This window comes from Antrostomus carolinensis, unplaced genomic scaffold, assembly GCF_000700745.2.
Source record: "Antrostomus carolinensis isolate BGI_N321 unplaced genomic scaffold, ASM70074v2 scaffold7013, whole genome shotgun sequence".
Classification (NCBI taxonomy): domain Eukaryota; kingdom Metazoa; phylum Chordata; class Aves; order Caprimulgiformes; family Caprimulgidae; genus Antrostomus; species Antrostomus carolinensis.
In genome coordinates, this window is record NW_010303072.1 from 1 (window position 1) to 8,490 (window position 8,490).

Sequence of the window (8,490 nt, forward strand, 5' to 3'; positions counted from 1 at the left end):
TTCCTCTTTGTTGGGATGCAATGTTGTGAAACACTGAACAGGTGGAGGAAAGAAAAGGATACTGGATGACTCAGTATCCTCAAAGACTCAGTATTACCAAGTAGTTTACAATTTCAGAAATGGCTTTTTGAACACATCTATCACTTTCTTGATTTGTGTCCACTAACAAACAAAAGTTTGTTTTCTCAGGTGGTCAATAAACATATAATTAGTCTTAAAGCACAAGAATTAAATTATATCCCTGTTGGGCTTAACATTTCACCTATATGTGCAAGAAATTTAAATGGGTAATCATGCAGAAGTGCCTTCCATGCAAGGGTTACTACAACTTCAGGTGCAGCTTTAAAAGAGAAACAAAACAGCAAGGCCAATTTTTAAAAAATTCTGGGAACGTGTATGAGAAAACAGAACTTGCATAGAACTGAACTGCATTAAATCATAGGATCATAGAATGGTTTGGGTTGGAAGGGACCTTAAAGATCATCTAGTTCCAACCTCACTGCCATGGGCAGGGATACAAACACTTTCATTTGTAAGAACTTGGATGTAATAGTCAATTATTGAAGAAATAGAAGAAGCTTGGGGGGTTGGACTAGATGATCTCCTGAGGTCCCTTCTAACCCCTACCATTCTGTGATCCTGTGTGATCCTCCTAAGGCTCCTTATAAGATTTCTTTGGGTAAAGCATCAACTTCTTTACAAGGCTGGCCACTACAGATAACTTCATGATTCACACTATGCAGAATTCTAAGTAAAAAGACTGGAGGAAGTTTTGAATCTCTTAAAACAATTTTTTAAAAATCCTGTAGCCTTAACTATCCCATAAATAGTCTTCTCACTCTCTTGTTTGTGAAACCTTGCAAGACAGAAGTCATAATCAAGGAGTCTGAGGCAGGCTGATCCTGAGACATACAAAATACATCAATTTAAATTATCATTTAGTCTAACTCAGGGAGACAGAAATCACAAGGTTGTTCAAAACAAATAGTACATGGCCTAATATGTAAAATTAAAAAAACCCCATCATAATAATAAATAATCCTCATACTTTCTTTTCTTTTGCCACTAATTAAAATCTTATCCTATGAGATTTCAATGGCTAATCATGCCAGTTTTGTAAAACACTGACCCCGAGGAACAGAGATTACAGTGTGATGTGGGCAATTCATCTAAGAAGAAAAATGTAGGGAATAGAATTTAAACTGCTGCCTCTCAGCTCACTATCATAATCAGTTTATAACACTATCTACCTGATTATCGCAATTCCAATGCTTCAACAGAAGTTATGTGATACAGTAGATTATTAAAAATGGCTGAGACAATATATGGAGCAATTAATTTTTGGTTCTCCTTTCACTGCAAAATATTTGAATGAAATTATTACCATCACAGTCTTGAACCCTTTGGCCTTCTCTGAATAATTTCTTAATTCCTTTCTGATTTCTCAAATTAGCACTTGACCAAAATGAGAAATTAGATTGTATTTTCTTCAAGAAACTTTACAAGATAGTGAGTGGGATGTTAAGAAGGAAAAAGAACAAAACAACAACAACGTAAATATCACTTGGACATCCTTCATCTGACAAACTTTCCTCCCTTTAAAACTTTGACAGGCTGCAATAGCAAGTGATGTGCTTGGCTTAAATCCTCTGTGAATGTATACAGCAAATTGTAGAGGAGTGAAATATTGAGTTTTGGTCTGCAAAGCTGCTAAGTGTGAAAGATCTAAAGGTGTGAATACGGATTATTGTACCATACCAGCAGGTAAACATCTGACCTCTCAGCAATAGCTTCTTCCCTCCACTCGTGCTGTCTGCAACTTCTGCAAGCATGCCAAATGCTGTCAGGACTTCAGGCCTCTCAGAAACATGGTGTACAGATCTGTTGTTCAGCTAATCCTGTCATTATTTGTAACTTCTTACATGAATAAGCCATTATCTTATTATCTGGCATTCTGAAGACACTTTACCTAATTAGGTGACTCTTCAGAACTTCCTTCTTACCTCAGTAAAGATTGTGTATCTATGAGAACAAACCTCACTTATCTTTTCTCTTTTCCCTGCTTCTCTTTTTAATATATCATTAGCTCTATCACCTACCAGGAATATGACCAATGTTAGTATGAGTCTGCAACCTCTGCAATACCAAACAATCTCCCTGAATCTTTCCAGTTCACCAGTTTCCTTTAAACTAACTCTAAAGTTTACTTTACGAGTTTTTCTTTACTTACATCACTTAACTTCTAACATCTATCTTCTATCATCTATCTATCTTGCACAATTATACGCCTCTGCAAAGAAATCTGAACTGCAGTTTGTATGAAAGTGTAGAGGGCATGTTAGCACAGTCCTGTAATTTACTGACAGTGCCATTCTCACGTGAATAAACCACTGCTACGCTTACATTTCTGTAGACAACTCACCTAGCTTACTGTTCAGAACAGCCCTCCTACTTTCCAGAATCCTCCTTGCCTACTACTATCATTCCTACTGAGCTTTTATAGTCTGATCCTTTGCATTCCTTACATTCCCTTCCCAGATTAAATTCACAGCAGACATGAAGTTAAATGTAATGAATTATAGATTTGCTAAACTACACTGGTTCTTTTTATAGATAGACTAATATGGGGATAAACAGGAGACATATATGGTTGTAATTCATGGTGTTCTGGAACATAAAACCAGAAATTATTATAAGTTTTGACACTGAATCCCTTTCAATAGTCCCATATATATGGTACTGCAAGCACTGCAGGCATTTGTAGGAACTGGTGGTCCCCAGGATACTACATGTGTTAAAAATTCACACATGACAAGCTCTAACTCTAAACTAAAGAGAAGTAACATATGAAGGCTTACTTATATCTATCTGAAAAGATGAGCATGTTGCTCTCGACAGCTCTTCAGATATATTCTAATTTTTGCATCAACTTACAGGAGGTTGCAAGAAATGGGAAAAGGATGGATACAGCTACATAACTGTAAATGTACAAGAAAACTGTGTTTTCATATTCTCTGATGTGATAGGTATTTTTTGAGGATAAAGAACATCTAGATTTATGTGTACAGTCTTTCTTTAAGGCTTATTAATTATGGCTTAATTTCAGTATTCTTTAAATATCTTCCTTTTTCATTTAACAAGTAAAGGAAGATCTTTTTGTTCTAACATAAACCCATATCCTCAAACAACCAATAGGGTGAATATTCATTGCTCTAAAAGCAGTATCTTTAATAGTTTTTAGAGAATGACTGTCATTTTAGCAATTAGTTTGATAACCTGACTAAAACAAGTACTCGTTTAATTTGAAACAACTTCTATATAACACAGAAACCAAGTGAAGAATATTCTTGAAATTTACTTATATAGTTGGAGAACTGAGAAGCAGTGGCTCTTATAGACTATTACTTCATAACACTAACATAATACTCCTGTCATACACTCCTATTAAAAATGGGCTGGTATTGTAGTACTTCTCTTGAGTCCCACAGAGACAGTCTTTTTCTAACAAAGAAAGGAGGAATTTGCCTTAATGCCCATTTCAGAGATGTGAAAAGGTGGCAACCAAAGCCTGTTTCACCTTCTCATCTCACGCTATTATTGCCTTCTTTACAAAAACTGAATTCCTACCTTAGTATAGTTATTTTCTAAAGTCACAAAAGATCTAGAGATTAAGGACTATTTTCAGAAGCTTGGCCACTTGGAGACTTTTTCCCTCTGGAAGTTGGAAACTACTGATTCCATGAGGATTGTGGTTTTAGTAACAAAGCCAGTGAGTTCCTATCACACTTCTAAGTAGCACAATATATTCATCATTTCTAAATCTAGATTCTATAAAACATCTAACAATCTTCAGTAGGGTGTTAATTAGTTCTCCATGAGAGGTTATGTTCAAGTATACTTAAGGACTCTGCTGCTCATTTATACTTAGGTACTCAGGTAAGCAGCAAAATAAAACACTACAAATTAAAAGGTTCCTTCTCTAACAGAGGACACATTAAGTACAAAGTGACATTTATTTTTTTAATTAGTGGTGCAACCACTTTTGGTATATAAAATGCAGTTAAAATATTTTCACAGCTATTATTACCGTAGCTAATAATGATGTAAGCACCTTTAAGCAAACCTCGCTTTGTTTCAGCAGCTAGCTGTGAGAAATATATTAGCATATATTCTTCTTACTTTAGAAGCAACTTTTACTATTTTTGAATGATCTTTTTGAAGCTAAGGTCTATATTAATATCTGTCCTACAGAGAGAATACCTGCAGTTTTTAGAAACAAAATAAACACAGGCTAGTACTTCCTCAGGAAAATCCTGGACTCTCATTTTCAAAGCCACAGTATACCTTGCTGTTAAGGACCAATGCTTTTTTTTTTTTTTTTTTTTTTTTTGACACAGTATCTTATTTGAAAAAGTCATTTGAAATGCTCTAGTCTAAACCCAAGTTCAATCCAAGTAAATAGTCTTTCTTTGTAATGAAAAAAAGACATACACAGAGACTCTGAATCACATCAAAATTGCTTTTATGTGTAATAGCAGTGCGGTCTGGATACTACTGTTTAGATTAATTCTGAATATTCCTCTCCATTATATCAATTCCAATAAAGGGTCATCATGAAATGTCAGGTCATTCATACATAAGATCTGCCTTATACCCATGTGCAGTTTTCAAATATGTAAATTTTTTCTGTTTGTATCTGATTCCTGTGAGCCAACTGACTAATTCTAGGTTCCTGCTGTGCTATACCTAGCTTCAGTTTTGCTATTTACATTATATTTTTAATTTTTTTGTAAAGATAAAAGTATCTTTCATATTCAAACAGCAATTCTCAAAAAAAACCCCTCCAACAACACGTTAAAAAAAAAACCAACAAACCAAAATTAAGAGTCTTCCTGACTTCTGATCCTCCAGTCAGACAGTGAATCCATTCATTTGTATGTTCCTATAAATTAAATCCAGTTCTATCCAGTTACAAGATCAGCATTATATCAGCACACTGCCCACAGTTATGTTATGCTCACAAGGGAGAGAATCTCTGAAGGCTAAAATTTCCATGGATTAACCAAACTTACCGGAAGAACTGATGATATCATGCAAATACCATTTTAATGCAAATTCTAATTTCAGCAGGATTAAAATTACTGTACACACAAAATTTCATTTTCAAACTTGAAATTCAGATTAGAATTTTCTTAAAATCTCTCCTCAGCATTGTCAGGATCTGTTTGAAAGCATTATGAGTTTTCTCATGTCCACTAGTAGTAGTAGTGCACTATTACTAGCAGTAGTTGTAATTCACATAAAGAATGAGCTGCTTTCAGTTTGCTTATAAGCATGCTTAACAGATATCCTTTAAAGAAGACAGACCTAGAGATAGGAGTCTTACCTATACTAAGGGTCTTTCTCTTTTCTTACAATGTGTTTTGATATATTCTCTCCTCTGCACACAAGGTGTTATAATCACAAAGTTTACAGACACAAAGATGCGGCGAGAATCCAGTTTACCTTTTAAATTAAAACAAAATACCTGCAACTTTCGGCAGCCTGTTATGTCACACAGTTTTGCCACTGTGAACAGGAGTGATGATAAATCACACACAGCTGCATGAAGTAGCTGCAACACAGCTGATTCCATCCAAGCACTCAAGTGATCTACAGTATAATACATGCTGCCAGTTAGGTATTTAAGCTCCTTAAAAATGCTTACAAGGGTACTATCTGAATCTGTTTTGATTCTGATTTGGTTGCCAGCCTGGTATTATTAAGATTAGATATATCAATAAGCTAGCATCATTTTAGCCAGTTTGTGAGCTCTCTACATGAGCCATGGTCTGTGTTTAGAAGCTGCCTGAAAGCAGTCAGGGCAGCTATACAGTTGTAGCTAGGTAGCAAGTAAACACATCTGCCTGTGGTTCATGTACAGCAATAGTGTAGAATTGCCAAATACTAGAAATTTTAATAATAGTTTGAAACCTAACCGGTTTTCGAAAATTACATAGTGGTAGCCTAGAAGTATTAGAGATCTCCACTTAGCGCTTGTCCTAATTTTAGTGGTTTCCCTATTTTGCCTATTTTAAAAAGTTCTCTCTTCCTTCCATATGACAGATCTATCTAACCAGGAGAAACTGCTAAGATGCTGATAAATTCACAAACTCCAAATAGCAATTTTAATTTTTTTTCTGTAATTCCAGTTGCACTAGTATCATATGCAATTTTAATGGTGGCAGATAAAGGATTTTAGGACAGAAATATATCTTAATTAAAGATTATCTTGTGGGTGATATTATAGATAGTATCTGCAATTATATATATATACACACAATATTCATTATACTAATTAGATCAATTATACCTTAATTACATGAGAAATCATCATTAGTTCTTGGGTATTATGCTCTGAATTGTAACCACCTATTTATTTCAAGAAGACTATTGTATGAATTGTAATCATGGAAACAATTGTTGACACCAGAGTTGATCAGCACTCCCACAGAGTGTTCAGCTTTCCTGAAATATCTTTACTTATTCCATGCTAATGCAATTTTGATGCTAGAAAAACATACTAAATCATGTATGTTTGGGATGAGACTGACAGTAGGATTGAGTGCACCCTCAGCAAGTTCACTGACGATACCAAGCTGGGTGGTGCAGTCAATGTGCCAGAGGGACAGGATGCCATCCAGAGGGACCTGGACAGGCTGGAGAAGTGGGCCCAGGTGAACCTCAACAAGGCCAAGTGCAGGGTCCTGCACCTGGGTCAGAACAATCCTCATTATCTATACAGGCTAGGAGATGATGTGCTGGAAAGCAGCCCTGAGGAAAAGGACTTGGGGGTAGTACTGGATGCCACCAATGTGCATCTGCAACCCCGAAGGCAAACCACATCCTGGGCTTCATCAAAAGAAGTGTGGCCAGCACATCAAGAGAGATGATTCTGCCCCTCTGCTCAGCTCTGGTGAGACTCCAACTGGAGTACTGCATCCAGCTCTGGAGTCCTCAGCACAAGAAAGACATGGATCTGTTGAAGTGAGTCCAGAGGAGGGCCACAAAAATTATCAGAGGGATGGAGCACCTCTCAAACAAGGAAAGGCTGAGAGAGTTTGGGTTGTTCAGCCTGGAGAAGAGAAGGCTTTAGGGAGACCTTATTGCAGCCTTTAAATACTTAGAGGGGGCTTAAAAGAACAGCCTTTTTAGTAGGGCCTGTAGTGATAGAACAAGGGATAATGATTTTGAACTAAAAAGAGGGGAGTTTCAGACTAGATACAAGGAAGAAATTTTTTACAATGAGGGTGGTGAAACACTGGAACAGGTTCCCCAGAGAGGTGGTAGAAGCCCTATCCCTGGGAACATTTGCAGTCACGTTGGCCAGGGCTCTGAGCAACCTGATGTCCCTATTCACTGCAGGGGGGTTGGACTAGATGACCTTTAAAGGTCTTTCCAACCCAAACTATTCTATGATTCAGTTATTTGAAATATATCATTATATACAACTCAGTCTTCAGACTGCTCCCTTTTCTCAAGGACAGAAAAGAATAGATGAACCACGAGGTTGTGAATTTTGGGAAAAAGTACTCTGGATTCCAGAAAACACACATATTTAAAACAATAACTTTTTATAGGGGTTTTTTCCTACACCAAAGGCAGCTGTGAAAAAAGCCGGCCTGAAGAATTTCTCTCCTTCAGACAAAAAGACCCTACTAAGCCTTGGAGGTTTGCATTTAGATTTCTACATACCAAGCAATTGCCTCTGCCACTTGGATAAAAGCAACAAGTAAATTTTTTTATCTCTTTGCAATAGAGAGTGTGTAGATTAAAACTGTTAAAGAAATTTCATTATCAATATAAAATCCAGTTGCTTAAAAGAATGGGAGTAACTTGTAAGCTTATGTGCATCTTCCAGACATCCTCTTTTTTATTCTAAAATAATGCTACCCAGTATTCCTCATCCTATGTGATTTTGTATGAAAAATCAATGTACTCCAGAGAAACTTACTAATGAAGAAAATAATGACACTGTAGCAGTGATCATATGTCTACTGCCTTTCAAGAACCTAGCAGTAACAACTGAAAACAGTAAGAATTCAGAATCTGAGCTTGCCTTTGAATCTGGCCGTAAACATTATCAAACACTTACTTTCACTGATGATGAGTGAATGCTGTAACATCACTGCAACTTAATTTTCATTGAAAAATTATCAATTAACAGCTACCCTGTCATGAACTTCTGCACATTTTCCCTACTTAACAAAATCAAATCTACTGTGTATGAAACAGTTCCAGTAGCCACGAGCTGGACTAACTCCTTGAAATTTCTACTTTGATTAAACTCAACATTGTAAATGGTATTAGCAGCCTTTTGAGAAAAACCTAACTTAAACTTCATGCTGATGTAGAGAAGAAGGACAAGGAGGTGCTGGAGTGTGTCCAGAGAAGGGCAATGAAGCTGGTGAAGGGTCTGGAGCACAAGTGTGATGAGGAGCGGCTGAGGGA